General features: G+C 33.0%; 1 long non-coding RNA gene across 1 annotated transcript; it reads left to right on the top strand.

Annotated features, from left to right (window-relative positions):
- Window positions 1-2,706: 2,706 nt before the first annotated feature.
- LOC116550706 lies at window positions 2,707-23,909 on the top strand. Its single transcript, XR_004268538.1, has 3 exons — window positions 2,707-2,723; window positions 18,285-18,288; window positions 23,703-23,909. It is a non-coding gene; the product is annotated as an uncharacterized LOC116550706 (long non-coding RNA).
- The last annotated feature ends 283 nt before the right edge of the window (window positions 23,910-24,192 follow it).

The following is a 24,192-nucleotide window of genomic DNA, read 5'->3' as shown; positions in this document are numbered from 1 at the left end:
GTGTTTACTCACTCGTCAACAATTTGCATAATATGATAGTTTAAAAAGATTGGCTTTATATTACACTAAACTGTCTTCCTATCCCTTTCTTATTTTGTTGAATGCTAAAGTGTAATCACCTCTGAATCACCTTTGAACAGGATGGATTTCATTTTAAGTCACAGCATGCTTCTTGTCAAGAATCATAAAGACAGCTGCAACTACAAATGCGCATGAAAATAATGGTAAAGAAATTAATAAATGATTTCAATATTTCACATAACAGTGTTTTAATGCGTTCTGTGTCAAATTTCTTATAATATAGTCATAATTATTTACCTTTTTAAAGTAACTAGAGACTATATTGTATATGTAAATACTAACACTGTATTTTCTTTAATATGATTTGTAATATCTTTTTCTTGATAATGCCTATTGTGGTTTACATTGTATTGAGTATCTGCTACTAAGATTTTTTGTTAGTTTGTTTTTTCCCTGAGAAATGGCCCCATTGACACAGCCTGAAGAATTTCATCACCATTGACACTCCAACCTTGGGTCAATATTTACCCCACCTTTCATTTTAAAATTCTGCTCATGCTTGGTTTCAACCATGCTATTTTTTTTTTTTTTCCTTTCTAGCACTAAAATGGTTCCTTTTTTTCACTGGTATCTTTTGAAATGTTTTATTTGTTTTAAACATCAGGGAAAGTAATTTAACAGCCATATTTGTATTTGTAGACTTATGATGCATTATTTAAATAAGAAATTGACCTTTTATAAAATTTAATAATTTGTAATTTTAATGTGTCACATCAGGTATCTGTCACTTCTACTTTACTTTATGAAACATAGTATTTTTTATATTCCTTTGTCTTCCTGCTCTAGTCAAAGGCTGCTTCATGACTCATTTTCAGAACATGTATTTATTAATCCTCCTGAAATTTTTATTTCCCTTTTTTCCTGAATTTGATCTATAATTTTTGTTGCTTTTTAAAAATAGACACTGAATTTTTAAATTATTATTTTACATTAATATATTTTTCTTTAAGTATATCCTTAAGCAACTTCCTAAGAAAGAAAATGTGCATGAGATAATATTTTTAAAAGGTGACATGTGGCCAGGTGTGGTGGCTCATACCTATATCCCAGCATTTTGAGAGACTGAGATAGGCAAATCACTTGAGGTCAGGAGTTTGAGACCAGCCTGGCCAACATGGAAACCCCATGTCTACTGAAATTACACAAATTAGCAGGGCATAGTGGCATGCACCTGTAGCCTCAGCTACTTGGGAGACTGAGGCACAGAATCATTTGAACCCTAAAGATGGCTGTTGCAGTGAGCTGAGATCTTACCACTACACTCCAGCCTGAGTGACAGAGAGACTCTGTCTCAAAATAAAAAATAAAATAAAATAAGTTTTAAAAAGATGACATATATAAAAATGTAATTTATTTCTACCTAATCCTTAATAATTTAACAATATATTTTAAGCTATATTTTTTTCAGAATGTTGAGGATTTAAAAAATTATTTATTCCCTTCACTTTCAGTCATTAAAACTGACATAATTTTATTCTTAACCTTTTAACTTTATCTCAGAACACATTTTTTTTCCTCACTTCATGATGAGGTTGCATTTCATGATCCTTCTTTCATTCATTTTTCTGAGTACTCAATTTAGTAAGACTTTTCTACATATTAATTAGTTCTGGAAAATTTATTTAATTCTAGTTAACATCTTTGCAATTTCTTCGGTTCTATCTTGCTACATGTTTTGTTATTAGTCTTTTAGTTATGCTGTAATTTTATAACTTTTTAATCCTTTTTTCCTAAATTATGTTTTTATACAGTCCACTATTTGAGAGAATTTATCAACCTTTCTTTACATATTTTTGAAAATATAATATCACTAATAAAATGATTTGGGTTTTCCCAAAGAACTTTACATTTGAAACCCCTTTGGTTACCAGATAGAGGCATGGATTTGGGGTGGAGGTGTGTAGGAGGTGCTCAAAAGAAATCTCTGCATTGGAAACCATACCCCTTGCGGACCCAGAAAAATAAGTTTTTCTTTAACACAGTCCCTCATTAGGGGCCAGTATAATATTGACACTAAAACTTAAAAAAAATGTTGTAATAAAAGAAAAAACGCAGGCAAATCATTTCCGTTATCATTTATGTAAATTATGTAAAAACTTATAAACTGAATCTCATGTGACTATTGCATAAATAGCCAAATATTATCAAATATATGCTTTGTTTGATTAATAATTGAAAGAGAACAACTATTTTTTTACACATATTATCCTGGATTATATCTAGGAGTCTATTCCTCTTTGGAGGAAGTATCAAAAAGATTAAGCTATTCAGGCATAAACATTGCAAAAAATTTTTTGTAAACTATGTGATATGGTTTGGTTCAATGTCTCATCCAAATCTCATCTTGATTTGTAATTTCCATAATTCCCAGTTGACCATGAGGGAAACTGGTGGGTGATGACTGGATCACAGGGGCAGTTTCCCCATGCTGGTCTCATGATAACGAGTGAGTTCTCAGGAGATCTGATGGTTTGACAGTTCCTTCTTCACGCACACTCTCTCTCCTGCTGCCATGTAAGAGATGTGCCTCCTTCCCTTCTGCCAAGATTGTAAGTTTCCTGAGGCCTACCCAGCAATGCAGTACTTGAGTCAATTAAATCTCTTTATAAATTATCCAGTCTTGGATATTTCTTTAGAGCAATGTGAGAATGGACTAATGCACTATGTTGCTGATTTCACTTTTCTCAGTCTTGAGAAAATGTCTTTGCTTAATAAAAGGCAGGTATCTGTCAGATGACATTTTTATTGTCAAGGTAAACGAATAGAACTCTATGTAACAATGAGGAAATGTGTCACCTGATTAGTTTTCTCAACTTTCCTACTTGCCATCTTTTTTCTTTTATTTCAGCATATCTCTCTTTTCTGTAGCACTTTTACCTTTTCCCAAACTAAAGCCTGCTAAACTGAAACTGTGTGGAATACCTAAGAAAATAAAAAACAGCAATAGCAATACAACTGACATAACAGACTTTTATGGCTGCTTATCTTATTTTGAGGTGAAGAAACTACAAAGTGATAATATGGTTTATTATGATGCTAAAGAAAAATGAAATAATATACAAATGCATTTTTTAGTAGGAGACTCACTTGGAACCTATAATTTTACCAGAGCAAGACCGCTTATATTGAATTACAAAATATGTGAAGGGAAATCAGTATGAGATCAAATTCAATAAGGGAAAAACTCTTAGAATTTTTTTCAGTATCATGACAGTGTTATCTGAGACTTCATAGAACACTAGATGGAGAGGAGTTTCACAGGATATTACTGATGCTCAGAAATTGTGTAAGGTTAACACCACATGGGAGCATAAATGGTAGATTCACTGGAAAGTGTCTGTGCAGCATAAATGAATTTCAAATAAATGCAGAAATTTCATATCCTAACTATAGATTTTTCATTTGGATTTTTACATTTAAATTATATTTAAGAGTTGGGATATTCAAATCGAAATATAGTTGTGTGTTAGTTATTGCATATTGTAACTATCAGACACTTTTAGAAACATGCTAGGCTTTGGAGTGTTTTATAACAAATTAAAATATATGATATCTTCCTCTGAACAGTCTGTCCTTTAAAAGAAAGCTACATATTTTTCAGAGAATGTATTTTAGACGTTTTTAACTTTATTGTGCCCTCTGCTGCATACTTAATCATGTTGACAAACAAATTGTTTGATAATATTGGCACAATGTGGTAGGAACTCACCTTCCATTCTCTGTCATAAATTTAGTGGCACATTGACTTCCATTTTATTCTTTTCCTTGACCTCAGAAGCGTATCATTTCTTCTCTCCAAGGCAATGTACCCTGATGGGTCTCAGAAGCTATCTACTTTTTGAAGAATTTTGCTTCTTGTATCTTGTTCTTCCTGGCATTTCATTACTTTCATCTCTATTAAAATTTTCCACTTATTCTTTCACTTATTTAACTGTCTTCTATCCTAATAAAACCTCTTAGTCAACTCTGCAACCATCCAATTCCTTTGAATCATTAAACTTGAAAAATCAATCTATATTTACCACTTCCACTTCATTACTATATAGTCATCTTTACTTCTTCCACAATAATGCTTTGCCTTTCATTCTGCTGTGTTTTTGACTTCCCTTACTAGGATAGAGATTCAAAGTACTAGCAACTTTTTCTGCTATCTAGCACAGAAAACCCACTTGCAAGCAGTTGTCATTTCTTTCTCTGCCATAGCTCTTATTTTTCTTGTGCCATTCTTCAACTTATCACCACTATTTAACATCCTACTTTAGATCTTTATTTCTCACACCTAAAGAATCAAAATTTCTTTCTAAGTATTGGAGTATCTTTACTCTGTATGTCTTCCAATTTATTATAGGTACAGTTGCTAAGTGTATCTTTCTGAAACATTGATATGATAAATATTGTAATGTTGAATATGTCTGCTGCATTCTCATTGTCTACAGAATAAAGACAAGATTTGTCTTGTTTTCAGCACTCTACAACCTGACTCTAAATCACCTTTTTGATTTTACTTTACATTTTTTCCTTTTATAATCCCTATAATACTGCTCATAATCTTTGTTTATGTCCATACATTTGCTCTCATTTTTAAAATATCAAATCTTTGTCTACACTCTATAGTACATTTCCAATTTTTCCTTCATCAGTGTTTCCCTGATGCTTTTAGTAGAAAATATTTTCTCTTTTTAACTTTTGTCATATTTTAGCTACATATTTCTTTTTTGTAAATATATTTTATTACTCATAAAACATAACAGGATTAATAGTGCAGACAAAAAATAAACAAGTATTGCAAAAAGCAATATTTGTGTTTCATATTTTATTATAAATAATAACACTTTATTAATGTAATAACTTGGTTACACATAAGATTTTTCTAGTTTGGTTTTCTGCAAATTTATTGATTAGTTTATCAAAATATATAATTTACTGACTTCATTTTTAAGTTATAGAAATAACAATAATACTAAGCACTCTTTGCAAATGCAAGATTGCAAATAAAATTTTGATAGTTTTGAATTTGAGAAGAAACTGTGCTAAAAATATCTGATTGGGATTTTAAGAATTGTACTTTTGAATTTAAAAAGTTCCATATAAATCCTAAATTAAAATCCCTTATCAGATATCCATAAAAAATAAGTTAGATTTTATCAAAATAAAAATAGTTTACTCCGTGAAAGACCTTGTTAGGAGAATGAAAGTAAAAACTACATATTAGAAGAAAATATATTCGAACCACAGGTATCTTTTTTTTTTTTTTTAATAAATCCATTGGTTCCAGCACCATTTTTTGAAAAGGCTATGCTTCAAACTTTGTATTACTTTTTTTGCCATTGTATAAAATTAGTCAACTATACTTGTATATGCATTGATATGTATGTCTGCATATCCACCAGTACCACACATTCTTGATTACTACAGCTGAATACAAATCCTAAAAGCAGGTAGAGGGATTCATTCCGTTATATTTTTTCCTAAAGTCATTTTAGCAATTCTAGTTAATTTTCCTGCATTAAATTTAGAATAATTTTGTCAATGGATAATCTTGGTACATTTCTTGTTTTGGAGAGTTTACACCTCCATTATTTTGAGCCTTTTGATCGAGGAACATAATATGTTTCCTTGTTTATTTAGTTCATCTTCAACTTCTTTCAGCAGTGTTTTGTCAAGTTTGGCCTAAAAATTCTATATGTGAGTTTTCTTGTATGTATTTATAAGTATTTCATTGTCTTTGAATTATGTAAATAATATTGTAACTTTAATTTACATTTCTATGTTTTTATTGCAGTCCATATGAAATTGAATTTGTTTGCTGATATTGTACCCTGCAACCTTGATTAACTTAATTGTTAGTTCTAGGGGCTATTTTTAGGTTCTTTAGAATTGTCTACACAAAGAATCATGCCATTTGCAAATACTTTACCTATATATTTTTATTTTTGTTAATACTTATATATCTCTTTGTGGTGCTATATGTAGGTTTCTGAGCTGTATCATTTATCTCCACCATTAATACTAAAAATGTGTGAGAACAGAATTTTAGTGTTGCACATTAATAATTCTCAGTAGTTTTGAATAAATTGTATGAAATCCTTCGATTTCTTATTTATTGCATTCATAGTACTATAGCATAAGTACTATAGTGTCAAATATGAATTAAATTATTCTTTTGTTAACATATGGCATGTGAAATCAGAATATGTGGAAATTTTCCCAGCATATGTAAAATGATGCCGGCAACAGAGTCCGTGAGTTTCTTAATATTAATTGGACAACCCCAATATATTATGAATGAGTCTTTTTTATTAGACCTCAATTATGTTATTTGGCAGTTATCCTTGTAGTAATTGAGGAACACTCAAAAGGACCAACGGATCTTAACAACTTCTAAAACTGTAATGTTCCTGTTTGATATTATTTTTACTGACATATTATAATTGTACACATTTATGAAGTAAAATGTGATGTTCTGAAACATGTTTATATCATGTAATGACTAAATCATTGGGTCACACGAGGCTACAAATACTATAAAATTGCATGGAGACGAATGCACAAACACACACATGCAAAATGTTATGCGTAACTGGTGAAATCAGATTAGTTGTCCGAATTGTAACAATGTTATTTTTCCTGTTTTTTATTGTACTGCAGTGATAAAAACTGTCAATATTAGGAGAGGTTCAGTGAAGGGTGCGTGTGACCTTCCTGTTCATTTCTTTCAAATGTCCTATAATTTTACAATTATTTCAAAAAAGGTAAAGCTAAATATAAAAAAGAAGTTCCCAGGTTACTTTTATGCAGCCTCTCCACTCTCCTTTGACTGACATGTGGAAATCCTTGCATGGGATGTTTTTGGAGAAATTCATATGACTTACCTAAACACTTCCTCCATTAGTGGAAAGAATATTATAATATTATCACTAAAGAAATATCATTCTTAATTTGAGTGTTTTTGAAAAGCAAAGAATCTCTATCAGGCCTATATTAGAAACATACTGCTTAATTTAAATTTAATCCACTCATCTTTTTTTGTTCCACATTTGGCTGCCCAGTCCTTTTACTATAGCGATAAAAGATAAAATAAAATTTGAATTCGCTACACTGGTATGTAATATACCCAGGGTTAGCAATAGTTGTTAGTCATTTCATCACTGAGGAAGGTCACTGAATTTGCATGATTCTTCTTTTATTGTGAATATATAATTCACATTTGATCCCGCAGTGATGTCTTTGGCTCTCTGGTTCATAATCCCAATTGTAGCTATTCATTAGCAGTGGGTAATAAGATGAACTAACAAGATGAACATGAGTGCACAATGTCATTTCTTAGTTATTAAAAAACTGCAATACTGGGATTCGTGATGAGAAGAATGTGTTGATACCATGAGATAAGTCTCCCATTATACTCAGCATCTCAGCATGGTTAAAACCTTTCATGGGTACCACATTTAGTTTCAGCTCTGCAACTTAAAAGGGAACGTACAGAGGATTAAAAGAGACTACCATAAATGATTAAAGGATTAAAAATATGACTTCAGAAAGAAGGTCAAATGGATTGCAATTGTTTAGCCTAGAGACTAGAAAGCCAAGAGATAAGTTAGAATTGTAGGCTAAGAATAAAACAGAAGGCAGACAATGATACGGAGAACATTATATCGTATTCTCTAAGTCTTCTGACTATGCCTGAAACAACAGAACATAAATTGCAACATAAGGGAGTTTGGTTATATTTCAATGAAATTTCAAAAAATTCACTTTTTAGATATGTAAAATTATTACCCAGAGATGTTATAGTAAATCCATAGATGCAAGCAAAGTGTATCTAATTGAATTGACCTACTTGAAATAATACTAGAGATGGAGTGACTCCTCTGTCATAGAATCCCCTTAGCAAAGAATTGCTGTAAATTAAGTCAATCATAGTAAAAACAACAAAAATTAAGGGCATTTACATAAACCACAAAGGCAGACGTGCTTTTGTGTAACAGTGGAAAAAATGCTTCCTGACTAAATGATAGTACAGAGAGCCAATCTTAAGTAAATTTATGCTCTCCACCTGCCGAGTTTGCTATTGTGCCTCACCTCCTGTATGGCATATTTTCCCTCTTTGTATTTTAGGGATTCAATGCAGTCCTATCCTTCCAGCCTATTCTCCTATCCCTATTAAATGATTCACGTGTTTATTAGTTCTGCATAAGTTTAGTAAGTATCAAATATGCCACAGGAATGATATTGGCTGAAAAGAATACAATGGATAATGAATAAAAAGGAACAAACGTTGTCACTATAGAGTTAACAGCTTAGTAGGGATACAGAGAAGTGAACATGCGTTGCAGTACAGGATGCTACCTTTGGCAGTGTGGCAGTTATGACAACCTAACATTCCAGTAATCAAAGAAATGCAGATCCCGCTTTATGGGATGGCAGAGTAACTTAATCTTGCCTACTAACAATACCTAGCAGTTGCTTCTAATTTGCGTAGTTTCTGTTCAGATTACAGTAGTTATTTTAAGGAAGCCATTCAGTCTTTCTTAATATTAATCTTTTCATCATTTTCTTGCTCAGATGAAAAGTGTTCAGTATATCTTGCTGACAAAGGGATTGGAGTCTTGAATAGGCACAATGAGTTTGTGGTACTCCTTGGGCCCCCGAGTGACTCTCAGATGAAGGTTTTCCTTGGCCACCTATCTCACCATTCCTCATGGGTTTCTGCCCTTGAGATCTGCAGCTGGTGAACACATGGACTATATACTCCTTCATCTTGATCTGAGCCTGGAGTCCTCCTGGTGGCTCAGTCCCGATTCACTTTTCACCCCCTGATATCTGGCTGTGATTCCCATTTGATTTCTGATCTGGCTGAAGTCACACTAGACTGCAATCATAGCCCCATTTAATCCTTTCCAAGACCAACTTCTGAAACACTGACAAGCCAACATCATCGGCTACATTTTTGTCTTGCCGAGGGTTATTCACTACCCTAACAGCTGCCTCGTCAAGCTGGTAAATCAACAGCCAAAAAAGTGGCTTGCTATATTTGCTAGTTTGAATGATTTTGATGATCACAGGAAAATCAGATGAAGTTTCTGAACTTGCCCACAAACTTCAGCCCTGACGTATGTGGGTCACTCCAATCCCTTCTCACTCTACAGTGGGGTGAGAAGGAGTATCTCTGCAGTGCAAAATATCCCCTGAGGCATCCCTTAGTACTGTTCCTCCTGTATAATTAAAAAGGTAAAATTACAACTCAGTACAGGCAAATCTGCTAGTGACCCACACATTTTAGGAATAGAGTTTTGAATGAGCTTACCCCATGAAAAAACTAAACGATGCAAGATACCCACTGAAAAGAAAACGATATACACTTGAAGAAAGTAGTTATAAATACTAGTTGCAACCACGTGACCACTTGATGTACATAGTTCTTCCTTGTTTTGATATAAATACACACATAACATTTTTTCTCTTTTTATTATGTGTGTGTGTGTGTGTGTGTATGTGTGTGTGTGTGTGTGTGTGTGTATTAATCAGGGTTCTTCAGAGGGACAGAACTAATAGAATATATGTATATATGAAAGGGAGTTTACTAAGGAGAATGGACTCACATTATCACAAATTAAAGTCCCTTGATAGGCCATCTGCAAGCTGGGGAGCAAGGAAGGCAGTGGTGGCTCAGTCAAAGTCCCAAAGCCTCAAAAGTAGAGAAGCCAATAACACAGCCTTCAGTCTGTGGCCAAAAGCTTGAGAGCCCCTGGCGAACCACTGGTGTTAAGTCCAAGAGTTGAAAGGCTGAGAAGCCTGCAGTCTGATGTTCAAGGGCAGGAAGCATCCAACACAGGAGAAAAATGAAGGCTGGAAGACTCAGCAAGCCAGCTTATTACACCTCCTTCACCTGCTGCTTTTTCTAGCCAATCTGGCAGCTGATTGGATGGTGCCCACCCACATTGAGGTCCCAGTCTACTGCATCACCCTCATAAGACACACCCAGAAACAATATTTCGCATTGTTCAATCCAATCAAGTTATCACTTAATATTAATCATCACAATATAGCACTAAAATTATAATATATTTAGATAGTGAGGTAATTTTTTATATGTTATATAATTTGTTTATATATAAAATAAAGACTTTGTTATAGAAATTTGAATTTATCCAATTTTAGGAGCTCATTAAGCAGTCTACATGAGGCTGCTTATAGTTCTACTTGCTGATGATCAAATCCTGACTGATACACCTGAATATTAATGTGATAATGAGTAACACATGGATAATAAGAGTAACTAATAGGATTGTTGTTAAAACTAAATATATTAATACCTTAATCATAGAATTAGTGTAACAATTAGCTAATTATAGTGTTAAACCCTCCTTAGAACATTTTTGGCCTAATGAACATGGTTTTTGGTGTGGTATTATGACAATTATTACTAGCATTATTCCAATTTTAATAAGCATTCTTATTCTTTCTTAAAAGTCTAATTATTTTTGTATTTGTCTGTCAATTGTATATTGCTTTAATTTATCTGCTTTTGGAATTATGTAAATTGAGTGGTACTATCTGTATTTGTTTCTGACTTGCTTACTTTCTGCAATAGCGTGTGGTCGATGCAACACTGTCCTCCCTTTCCTTAACACATATTTATTTATGTGAAAAATACCATAATTATCATGCCATATTATTTATATAACAAAATATAAACATATAATTTATATGCTTCATAAAAATTATCTAAAACTTAAAAATCTTTATACATATCTATAAAATCAGAAATAAATATATATAGTAGGTGGTCACATGGTTATAAATATTGTTTATGATTACTTCCTTTTTACTCTTCTAGATTCTTTTTATGCTTGGTAATTATATTGGCTTGGTCGATCCCCTCTGGGGTGGGCTGGCCCAAATGTCATTTCTGAAGTATGTGGGCCACTATCAAACCTGCTTATATTAGGTTGCTGTAATTTTCCTTTTTTTAAATCACAGGGCAGGGCGAAACTAAGGAAGTACTCCAGGATATCTTTGGCATTCTAGAGAAACTCCTCACTCAACCTAACTTTGTCTTGATCCTCAATTTTCTGCTGAAAATATCAGGTTATTTTTAGTTTTTCTATATTATAGAAAATGTTGTTAAAAATATATCAGTTATCTACTGCAGAGTAACATATTACTCCATAACTTGTTAAAACAATAATCACTTATTTACTCATGATTCTTTAGGTTAGAAATATAGGCTGGGTTTAGCCAGAACAATTAACCTTCTCTTTGCGTAATGTTTACTAGGACCAAACAAATGGCTGCGGGCTTAGCTAGGGTGACTGGGATGGCTGGCCCTTTTCCTTCATATGGTCTTGCATATACAAGGTGGAATTTCAGGCTTGTTCATGTGATGGCAACATTCCAAGAGAACAAGAGCAAGGGCAGTAAAGCTTCTCGAGGCTGAATCTTGGATCAGAGATAGAATAATATACACTGCATTGTATTAGTCAAGGAAGTCACACATCAAGCTTAAATTAAATGGCAGGAAAATAGACTCCATATTTTGATGAGAGGAGTTACAAATAATTTTAAGCCACAACATATTCTAAGTACTTATTACATTAATATAGCCCTACACTCATGCCAAGATTACCAAAAGTCTTTTCCAGTTACAATATTTGATTTAAAACTTACTATCCCTTCATCTGCATTTGGTCTAGACATAGATAAGACACTTGGGATGCTGTTTCTCTTCTTCAATACATCTGCTACTTAAAAAGATAAAGGATGTTTGTCCCTCAAATTTAATATGCAGTTGGGACACCATGCAGGACAACCACAATACATCCTGCCAATCAAAAAGGGAAACAATAAAATGTATCTAGAAGTCACTGATTCATAGTCATTTTTAAATCCCGTTAAGCACAGTTGGCAACTCCTCCCTGATTCTGTAGGATTTGTTTTTGACTAGCACCTATTTCTGCAATCTGAGAGTGGTTTTCTAATTATTTTTTTTCCTCTACTTCTGAGACCCGTCATCTGGGTTCTTGGGTGTAGCTCTGAGGTGTTTATCTTTTACATAAGAAATGGTTTATGTTTTCATCAATGTGGCATTTTTATCTTGCTTATTTTCTACAAAAAGTCAATGTTCCACAGGGTTGTTTTTGTGTTTTTACAGTTTCTATTCCCTTTAGCTTGGGTAGGTGGTACTTTTGTTGGCATAACTTCCTCAAAGTTGTTATGGGTTTCCCCTGAATCTTTAGTTTACAGCATTTTCTAAAAATGAAATTGACACTTTTTTTTTCCAGATAAGCTTTATTCTGTTTAGATCCATGTGTCAGTCTATTCTGGAACGGAGTGCTTAAGATTCTTCGAAGTGTTTTCTCATTTTTTTTTTTAATATAATGATTACTTGGGCGAGTGATTCAAAAATTCCAAATATGTGTATTTTCTATTAAACATTTTCATAATAATTGATTTGATTTTCTTTTACAGGTTTAAGGACTGTGTGCTCTATTATTTTTGGGTGTGGCATTCTATATTTGTTTATTGGGTAATATATGTATTTTTAATCATATTCAAATATTCTGTAACATCAAAAGTTAAAATTGTGACTATATATTTGGCTATGATTGTCAGATTATTCATTTTCTTTATTATTTCTGTAAATAAAGTTTTATATGCTAAGGCTGTGTTAAATATCATCTAAATTAGAAATGCTTTTTTTAGTTATTAGACTCCCTTTGAACTTTTTTTTTCCTTAACTAGATGTAAAACTCCTCTACTAATATATTTTTAAGCACATAGTCGTACCTCCAAAGACACCTTCAGTGTAGAATGATAAATCATGTGACCACACTAGTCTTCAAATAAACCTTGGTTCTCAGTATTCTATAAGCACAAAGTGGGCCAAGAATATCATGTCATTTGATTTTGTATCCTGAAACTTTCCTAAACTCATTTATCAGTTCCAGGATCCTTTCGGTGGAGCCTTAAGTGTTTTGTACATATAGGATCATATCATCAGCAAAGAAAGTTAGTTTAAACTCTTATTTTTCTTTTGAAATGCCTTTCGTTTATTTCCTTTGACTGATTGTTCTGTCTAGGACTTTCAGTACTATTTTTAATGGTAGTAGTAAGAATGAACACTCATGTCTTGTTCCAGTTTACTAATCTGTATAATATTCTAATTCTATGTATATGTCATTATATATTTGTCTAAATCTACAGAATGTACAACATTGAGAGTGAACTCATGTAAATTATGGACTTTGAGTGACAAAGACTTCTCAGTGCAAGTTTGTCAACAGTAACAAATTTATTGCTCTGTTCAGTAATGGTGATAATGGAGAGGCTATGCTTGTGTATGGATTAGTGGTATATGTGAAATCTCCGTTCTTTCTTCTTAATTTTGGTGTAAACCCAAACTGCTCTAAATATAACCTACTTTTATATTACAAATAATTTGTTTAAAATAACCAGGTAGATATTTTAGAAATATTGATTGATATTGTATTCATTGAGTTCATAGTAATTAAAATTAAAAATATACAGATAAGATTAAAGATTAATAAATACTAGAAATATTTTTCCAGAGCATGGCTTAGGGTGGCAAAAAATGATTTAATGTTTGAAAGATAGTTTAAGTTATATGAAGTAATGTATGAGAAAATCTTCAGTTTCTTCATGATTATTGTAAGAGAGGAATGAAAGAATTGTTCAGAGGAAAATATTGTGACAGTTCTATAGAATTACAAATGATGACAACCCAGAAATTCAAGAAAAGCAACAAATCTCAATCAGATTGAATTAAACAGACATCAGCAGATAGGCATTATTATGGAAAATATCAAACATGCTCAATAGAATCACAAAATAGAGGAGTCACCTTACAGGATGGAATGGAATTCTAAGCAAGAAGAAAAGAGCTGGAGGTATCAGGCATGACATTACTGGACTTCAAGCTATACTGTGAAGCCACAGAAACCACAGCAGCATGGTCCTAGTAAAAAAAACCAGACACATAGCCAATGAAATAGAATAGAGAAATAAACTCACACACAACCATCTGATCTTCAATAAAATTAACAAAAATAAGCAGTAGTGAGGACACTTTATTTAATAAATGGTACTGAGATAACAAACTAGCTATTTGGAGAGAATGAAACTGGATCCTATCAGTCAGCATACACAAAAATTCAAAGAGCTAAAGATAGAACTGCCATTTGATCCAGCAATCTCAATATTCAGTACCTACGCAAAGGAAAATAAATCACTGTACCAAAAGGCACCTGCACTCATATATGTATCACAGCACCATTCACAAGAGCTTTTGTGGAATTAATCCAAATATGATATCAAATTTTCTTTATCCCATCTTTATCCCAAGATGTATTAAAACCTTTAATGTCATACCTCAAACTACGAAAATCCTAGAAGAAAAACCTACAATAACAGCTTTGGCAAACTATTTATGGCCATGTCCAACGAAGCAATCACAACCAAAGCAAAATTGACAAATGGGACCTAATTAAACCAAAGAGCTTCTACAAAGCAAATGAAATTACCAACAGAGTAAACAGCCTGATAACTTCTTCCTCTGAAGACTCCTCTATTTGAAATTAATATAGCTGTTCTTGCTTTCTTTTGATTAGTATAAGCCTGCTGTATCTTTCTCCATCAGTTTAGTTGTTAAAAATGTTTTACAGATATATATGATACAAATGCAGTTGTATTACTTAGGTATATTTCATAGTAATCAATTCTGGGCCTTCAGTGTAGCCATCACCCAAATAGTGTACATTGTAAACAAATAGTAGTATTTTATTGCTCACTTCCTCTCACCTCTCCACCTTTTGGAATCTCCAATATCTACTATTCCAATTTCATGTCAATGTATGTTCGCTTTTTAGCTCCTACTTATAACTGAGGACATGTAGTTTGATTTTCTGTTTCTGAGTCATTTCACATGATAATGGTCTCCAGTTCCAACATTCTCCTGCAAATGACATGATTTTATTTTCTTTTGTGCTTGAGTAGTATTTCATATATATGTATATGTGTGTGTGTGGGTGTATGTATATATATATGTATGTGTGTGTGTGTATATATATATTCACATATATATATATTTTTTTCTTGGTTAGTAGTGTATTTATTTTTTAAATTTATGTGTTATACTTTAAGTTCTGGCATACATGTGCAGATTGTACAGGTTTGTTACATAGGTATACATGTGCCATGGTGGTGGTTTGCTGCATCCATCACAAGATCATCTACATTAGATATTTCTCCTAATGCTATCCCTCCCCAATCCCCTTACCCCCTGCTATTTCTCCCCTAGTCTCCCACCCCCAAGGCTCCAGAATGTGATGTTCCCCTCCTTGTGTCTCTGTGTTCTCATTGTTCAAAGCCAACTTATGAGTGAGAACATGCGATGTTTGGTTTCCTGTTCTTGTTTCAGATTGCTGAGAATGATGGTTTCTAGTTCCATCCATGTCCCTGCAAAAGACATGAACTCATCCTTTCTCCTGGCTGCATAGTATTCTATGGTGTATAAATGCCACATTTTCTTTACCCCTTCTATCATTGATGGGCATTTGGGTTGGTTCAAAGTCTTTGCTATTGTGAACAGTGCCACAATAAACATACGTGTGCATATGTCTTAATAATAGAAAGATTTATAATCCTTTGGGTACATACCCAGTAATGGGATTGCTGAGTCAAATAGTATTTCTATGTCTAGATCCTTGAGGAATCATCACATTGTCTTCCACAATGGATGAATTAATTTACACTCCTACCAACACTGTAAAAATGTTACAATTTCTCCACATCCTCTCCAGCATCTGTTGTCTCCTGATATTTTAATGACCGCCATTCTAACTGGCATGAGGTGATATCTCAATGTGGTTTTGATTTGCATTTCTCTAATGACCAGTGATGATGAGATTTTTTTCATATGTTTATTGGCTGCGTGAATATCTTCTTTTGAAAAATGTCTGTTCACATCGTTCACCTACTTTTTGATGGGGTTGTTTTTTTCTTGTATTCTCTGTAGATTCTGAATATTAGCCCTTTGTCAGATGGGTAGTTTGCAAAAATTTTTTCCCATTCTGTTGGTTGCTGATTCACTATATTTATAGTTTCTTTTGGTGTGCAGAAGCTCTTAAGTTTAATTAGATCCAATTTTTCTCTTTTAGCTTTTGCCAAAAACAAGCAATGGGGAAAGGATTCCCTATTTAATAAATGATGTTGGGAAAACTGGCTAGCCATATACGGAAAGCTGAAACTGGATCCCTTCCTTACACCTTATACAAAAATTAACTCTAGATGGATTTGTTGCATGTTCTTCACATATACCCCAAAACCTAAAATGCAATTAAAAAAAAGAAAGAATAATAATAATAAAAAAAGATTTAAACAAGAGACCTAACACCGTAAAAACTCTGGAAGAAAAACTAGTCTATATGTATGTATTATATGTATATGCAAATGTCTACCAGTGGAAGAAAGGATAAAGGAAATATGATAACATATTTGGATTTTCCATGACTTTGCTTTTGTGAATTGTGCTATAATAAACATATGAGTGAAGATGTCTTTGGAAACAATGATTTATTTTCCTTTGGGTAGGTACCAAATAGTGAGATTGCTGGATCAAATTGTAGTTTTATTTAGCTCTTTGAGAAATTTTCGTACTGTTTCCCATAGAGATTGTGCTAATTTATGTTCCCACCAACAGTGAGTGCATAAATGTTCCCTTTTCTCTGCCTGTTAGCCAACATCTATTAATGTTTGACTTTTTAGTAACAGTCATTCTGACTGATATAAGATGTGGCTAATTGTGTTTCAATGTGCATTTATCTGATGATTAGTGATGCTGAGCAATTTTTCATATGTTCTTTGTTGGCTTATATGTATTATCTTGAGAAATCTCTGTTCATGTTTTTTTATCCCCCTTCTAATTGAAGTTTTTCTTGCTGTTTTTTTGTGGATTCTGAATATTAGTCCTTTGTCACATATATAACTTGTGACTATTTTATCCCATTCTGTAAATTCTTATTTTACTCTATTGATTATTTATTTTGTTTTGCAGAAGGTTATTAGTTTAATTAAGTTCAATTTGTCTATTTTTATGTTGTGTTTACTTTTAAGAATGTGGTCATAAATTCTTTGCCTAGAGCAATGTACAGAATAGTTTTTGCTAAGTTTTGTTTTAGAATTTTATAGTTTTAGGTCTTACATTTCAGTGCTGTATCCCTCTTGCATTAGTTTTTGTATATCATGAGAAAGATGGATACAGGTTCATTCTTTTGCATATGGCTATCCAATTTTTCCAGCACCTTTTATTGAGTAGCATATCCTCTCCCTGGTGTATATTTTTGTCAGCTTGGTCAAAGTTTGGTTGCTTTTAGGTGTGTGACTTTATTTTGGGGTTCTCTATTGCATTCCATTGATCTCTGTATGCATTTATGCCAGTGCCATGTTGTGTGGTTATTAAAGCCTTGTTGCATAATTTCTCCTCAGGTACTGTTATACCTCCAGCTTTCTTCTCTTAGCTTATGATTGCTTTCGCTATTCAGGATATACTGTGGTTTCATATAAATTTTAGGATTTCTTTCTTCTAATTTTGTGAAAATGACTTTGGTAATTTGTAGGAGTTGCACTGATTTTATTGATTCCTTTGAGAAGTATGGTAATTGGAATTATATTGATTCTTTTGATCCATGAGCATGGGATGTTTTATCTCTGTGTCTGCTACCTTTGTTTTTCTCAGTGTTTTGTAGTTCTTCTTGTAGAGACATTTTACCTCCTTAGTAAAAATGTATTCCTAGGTATTTTATGTGAGTTTTTGTAGTGATTGAAATGGGATTGAGTTCTTGATTTGGTTCTCAGCTTTATGGTTGTTGATGTATAAAGATTCTACCAATTTTTGTAGCTTGATTTTTTATTCTGAAACTTTACTGCAGTCATTTATCAAACCTAGGAATCTTTTGGGGGGGTCTTTAGAATTTTCTTGTATAAAATTATATAATTAGTGAATAGATAAATAGCTTTTCTCTTTTCCAATTTAGATACTTTTTGTAATCTACTGTTGTTTCTATATTTAAAGTAGGTTTCTTGTTGACAACATAGAGTTGGGTCTTGTTCTTTGAACCACTCTAATATTGTCTTTCAGTGGCTACATTTAAACTATTAATCTTCATGGTTCACACCTGAATTCTTAGCTGGGTGTGTTGGCATGCACCTGTGTCCTAGCTATTCAGAAAGCTGAGGCATAAGGCACACCTGAGCCTGGGAGTTCAAGGCTGCAATGAGCTATAAGTGTGCCACTTGAATTAAGCCTAGGAAACAGAGCAACATACTTTTCTTAAAAATAAAAAATAAACTATTGATGTCCAAAGTGAGTACTGATATAGTCAGATTAATATCTACCATATTTGTTCATATTTTCTATTTATTGCATTCGTTTTTCTTTCTATCTTTGTTTTGGTCTCTTTTTTTTCTTTTGTGTTATTAATTGAGCATTTTATATAATTTTCTTTTCTTTTTTAGTATTTGAGTTTTATATCTTTTTCTTTTTTAACCTTTTTTTAGCTCCCACTTATTCATTTTTACAGTTGTGTTTCTGTAGTTTGAAAATGATAAATGCCTAGTTATTTGTCTTACTTGAAGTTCTCTGACGTTTCTGGTCCTGCAGTTTGGCATCTGACATTAACTTGTAATCATTCTCAATTATTGCTTTAAATATTTCTTTAATTCCTTCCTCTTTATAGTGTTCTCATTACATGCACATACTACCTTTTGTAGTTGTCTCAAAGTCCTTGAATATTATTTTATTATTTTCGTTTTTAAATTACTTTTTCCTGTTTGTGTTTTAGTTTCAGAAGTTTCTACTTGATATACACAAGCTCACAGATTTTTTTCCTCTGCTGTCCCACGTCTACTAATAGGCCCATTGAAGACATTTCTGTTATAGTAGTTTTAATCTCTAGCATTTATTTTTGGTTCTTAGAATTTGTATTTCTCTGTTTACATTGCCCATATGTTTTTGAATGCTGTCTAGTTTATCTGTTAGAATCATTAGCATATTAATCATAATTATTTTGAATTCTCAATCAAGTTGAACCTGCCTTCCATGTCTGATTCTATAACTTGTTCTGTGTCCTCAAATTATGTTTTTATGTCTTTCAGTATGTCTTGTAATTTTTTCTTAAATTACCAAAAAAAAAAAAAAAACTGGGCATGATGGGCCAGTGAACAAAATAGTGCTATAAATAGACCTTGAACGATGTGACACTTCTAGTTCCACTCCTCCCTTAGGTAGAACAGAATAGCTAAAGTGGGCTGGAGTTGGATGTTATATTTTTTCCATGTCAGTTAGGCTCTGGTAAAACTCCAGTCGCTTGGATTCTGGTTAAATAGTTTCTCCTGAGGGAATACTTGTTTAAGAAGGATACATTTATCTGCTGTATTTCAAAATGTAACTTTTATCTTCCTCCTGCTGGAAGTATTAAAGTTTTTCTCTGATATTCACTGTGAGAATCTAGTTAAAATTCCAGGAGGTAAAACTGGAAAGTATGACCCCTACCATGACTGGGTCCTTCTGGAGATATTATTTCTCATACTTGTTTGCAACGAGCTTCCAGCAATTAATCAATTACAGTCCAAATTCCCCTACCCAGACACTGGTTCCTGCAGAAGTTTTAACGTGTGTGCTCCTGTTCCAGTGAGTTGTGATTCTTAGTAGTCTCCTGCTGATCTCCATAATTTGGGGAGTAGTGGTATGTTCTAATACTCCACTTTTCTTATAGATCTAGTATTTGTTAAATTTTTTTTTAGGTTGTTAAGAGTTTTACCTGCTATAAGGATTCTTTTGATTCCCAGACTTCTTAAATGCCAGATCCAAAACTGGCTTCTTAGTAATTTTTCATAATTTTGTGTCCTCTGCAAATATATTCAAATTTTTTCTTTGAATTTATTAAACAGATTTGTTTTCTAAAATTATGTCTGAGAGTTCCAATATTTAAAATAATTTTTGACTCTACCCACTCTCTACTGTTTACATTGATTCTCACTTAGTAGTGGCTAATTTATTTGTGTGATTTTTACCTGTGGGCTATTTGGTTTTAATAGAAATTAATCATTTTTTGGTATTTCTTGATTTAAGTTTCTCCAGATAGGATTTGCATTTGCTTCTGTTTCCTGCCTGGAGCCACTAATAACCGGAAGGAGTTTAAATTTAATTCCTGCTTTGATGTTTGATGTTTTCCAGAGAACACAGGTAGCATGTTGGGATAAAAAGAAAAAAAGCGGTGTTAGAGCCAACTTAGAATTTTAAAGTTGCAAAAGAGATTTTTATTTACTTTGCCAAAATTGAAGTAATTGAGATTCATTTCTGTGTCCACCTCAATGCTTCTTATTTATTGTTGAATCTTACCCTGAGGGTGTAAGATTCTGAGTTTGGATTACTAAGTCTTACAAAGGGGTTCTTTAGTTTTCCACCTTTTCTGGGATGTTCAACTGTCAATTCAGAAGCTTATGATCCCAGAGTAAAGAAAAAAAGATTAAGTAAAGCTGTCCTTAAAATTTACGGGTTTTTTGTTTGTTTGTTCTGTTTTGTTTTTTCAAACTGAATTCTTATTCTCAATTAACTCATGGGTTTCTTTCAATGCATCTTGTCGAGTGTTTACCAAGTGTCTAGGACTGTTTTTATCTGTCATTTTAGTTGTTTTATTTGAGAGAACTATTAAGAATTATAAGCTGATACACTGTAAGAAATATGTTTATTTCAACCATTTTCCTAATTTGTAAAGTGTTTTTACTGTTTACTTTGTGTTTTCTTCATGCATAATACGTCACTTACCAATACATCTCAGTAGGGAGCAAAGAACCTACCACATAGCAGTTTTATGGTAACTACTTACAAAATGGAAGAAGTTGGATAGAGGAAACATTTTTAGTTTCATCAGATTCTTTCAGACCAAAAAGGCAGCTCTCCCTGCATAAATCTCTATACGTTTGTTTTCACTTGTCATTACTGCTTTCTTGCCATATAATTAATAGGCTTTCTTTACAGATTTATAAATGTGATAACATGTATGCTATAAATAGAACAGTGCATGGTACATAACCTAAAGTTATGTTAGTCAAAATCTGCTCTATCCTAAGCCACAACTACCCTATCCCAGTTTTGTTTCACAATCTAAGATACACATTTACCTTTTCTTGTGTTTTTTTTTTTTTTTTTCCTCCTTGGGTTGCTGATGATAATGATTCATTTGCATTATCAACTGTATAAGCACCTCTCATATATAAGGCAGTAAAACTGTACTGAGAAACATTATTTTCATCTGTGGTATGCAATTTATACAGAAAGATACATGCAATTGAGAATCATTCCCTAATAAATATTATTATACTGTATCAACATCTTTCTTAGATCTTTGGTATTATATTACAGCAGGCACTTAAGAATATATGAAGGATATTAAAATAATACATTATTTTTTCAATATATTGACTTTTTGATAAAATATTTTAAAAAGGAATTTCTATTTTGTTAAACATTGATGCCTACTATCTCTTATGTTATTAAAATATGTTTAGTTCTTATTTTGGAAAATGTGCCAATGATTGAGGTTTGTAAATTTTCTGTTCAAAATTTTAATTTAATAAACAGTATTGTAGTAATGTTGATCTCTAATTCTACTTCTCCTCATTTTAAATACTTTTTGTAATCTCTGTTATCTGGGAACTTTTCACTAAGTTTCACTGAGCCCATATAGCATTTGCCCTTTTTAGGATACTTCTTCCATTGATTATAAACACATAAATATTAAGTATAGTTGTTAATTTGCCTGAAAGACTCCACTGAAATATTAAATTGCATTAAAAAATAAAGTTATAGATGCACTGATGTTACACTGAACCAACAAATGCAATTTCAGATTCTACTTGTTTCTATGAAACTGTTTTCTTGACTTCAAATGTATTTAGAAAAGAAAATACATGTGAAAAGAAAATGACAGAAAAACAGTGAAGCACTTCTTCTTAAGAGAATATATCAGAAAATGTGTGATCTTAGGCCAGTGCCTACATGAAGTAAAATCTTAAAGAGGTAAACGGAGTTTCCATTTAATGTACCTAGAACTCAGTGGGTATAGTAGAATAAATAAGCTTTGTTAGGAGAATAGAATAAAATACAATCTTTAGCAAAATGGATTATAAGTGAAGTTTCTAGAAATCTGTTCTAAATAAAAAGCAGTTATAACCCATATTACCTTGCACATGTAGACATTGACCTAGTACACACTAATTGGATCAGAGTGAGTGGGAAATGCAGAGATAAAGAATCATGACATTCTGTTGCTCTTTCAGGAAGAATGACTCATTAAAAAAAGGTAATCTCAGAGAGATATGAAGTTTGGGAATTCTTTTAAGATAGGAGAAATAATAATATGTAATTAAATGCTAAAAAATATTGGCAGGAAGAAATTGCATTAAAAATAATTAATCAAGCAGTAAATTTTTTTTTTTTTGAGACATTGTCTATCTCTCTCTGTTACCCAGGCTGGAGTGCAGTGACGTGGTCTTGGCTCTCCAAACTCCACTTCCCAGGCTCAGGGAATTCTCCTTGCTCAGCCTCCCAAGTAACTGGGACTACCGGTATGCAACACCATGCCTAGCTAATTTTTGTATTTTTAGTAGAGGTGGGATTTAGGCATTTTGAGCAGGCTGGTCTCAAACTCCTGGCCTCAAGTAATCCACCCACCTTGGCCTCCCAAAGTTCTGAGATTATAGGAAGGAGGCACTGCACTCAACCAAGCATTAACATTTCTAAGAAAAAGGGAATTTTCAGATACAAAACATAGATGGAAATATTGACTTTTGATAAAAGGTACTTCCTCTATTAAAATAAAAGTCAGGGGAACATGAATGAATAAAGTTTGGTCCTCTTTAGTGATTTATATTTAACATGACTTAGGTGGTAAACTCATTAACTGAAAACCGGAAAGGTAGTGGTATTGAATTAGCTGTGAATGAGAGTTTTTTCTAATTGTTGCTAGTAATTTATCTTTCAAGTTATAAGAATTTTATACTGGAAAACTGTGCATTGCATTGAAAAAGGATCCAGCAGAATAGACATAGCATGTCAAAAAGAGAAGATGAAGGATGTTTAATGAAAAGGCTATTTTCAAATGTATGGCCAAATGAAAGAGAGGCCAACAAGGGATTGTGGAATACCATGGGAATGTCCTTAAACCAAGAGAAGCAAATATAACTGATAAGGTTTGGCTCTGTATCCCCACTCAAATCTCATGTTGAATTGTAATCTTCAGCCTTAGAGAAGGGGCCTGGAAGGAGGTGACTGAATCATGGTGGAAAACATCCCTTGTGATAAGAGTTCTCACCAGATCTGGTTCTTTCAAAGTATGCAGCGCTTCCCCATTCACTTTCTTCCTCCTGCTTCCACCGTGTAGACGTGGTGTTTGCTTCCTCTTTACCTTCCACCATGATTATAAGTTCCCCAAGGCACCCCAGCTATGCCTCCTTCACAGCCTGTGGAACTCTAAGTCAATTAAACCTCTTTTCTTTATAAGTTACCCACTCTCAGGTATGTATTTATAACAGTATGAGAACAGGCTAATAGAGCAAATTGGCACTGAGCAGTGGGGCATTGCTATCACGATACCTGAAAATGTGGAAGCAGCTTGGGAACTGGGTAATGGGCAGAGGTTAGAACAGTTTGGAGGGATCAGAAGAAGACAGGAAGATGAAGGGATGTTTGGAACTTCTTAAAGATTGTTAAATTGTTGTGACCAAAATGCTGATAGTGATATAGACAGTGGAGTCCAAGCTAAGGAGGTCTCCTTATGGTATAAAGAACTTACTGGGAACTGGAATAAGGTCACTCTTGCTATGCATTAGCAGAGAGACTGGAAGCATCGTGCCCTTGTTCTAGAGATATGAGGTACTTTGAACTTGATAGAGATGATGTAGGGGATCCAGCAGAAAAAATTTCTAAGCAGCTAAACTTTCAAGATGTGGCCTGGCTGCTTCCAAAAGCCTACTATTATTTTCATAAGAAAAGAAATGATCTGAAACTGGAACTTATATTTAAAAAGGAAGCAG

This window comes from Sapajus apella, unplaced genomic scaffold (genome assembly GCF_009761245.1).
Source record: "Sapajus apella isolate SASKATOON/1434 unplaced genomic scaffold, GSC_monkey_1.0 scaffold8, whole genome shotgun sequence".
Taxonomy (NCBI): Eukaryota; Metazoa; Chordata; class Mammalia; order Primates; family Cebidae; genus Sapajus; species Sapajus apella.
The sequence above is the reverse complement of the archived record's forward strand: the minus strand, read 5'-3'. Positions and strand labels throughout refer to the sequence as shown.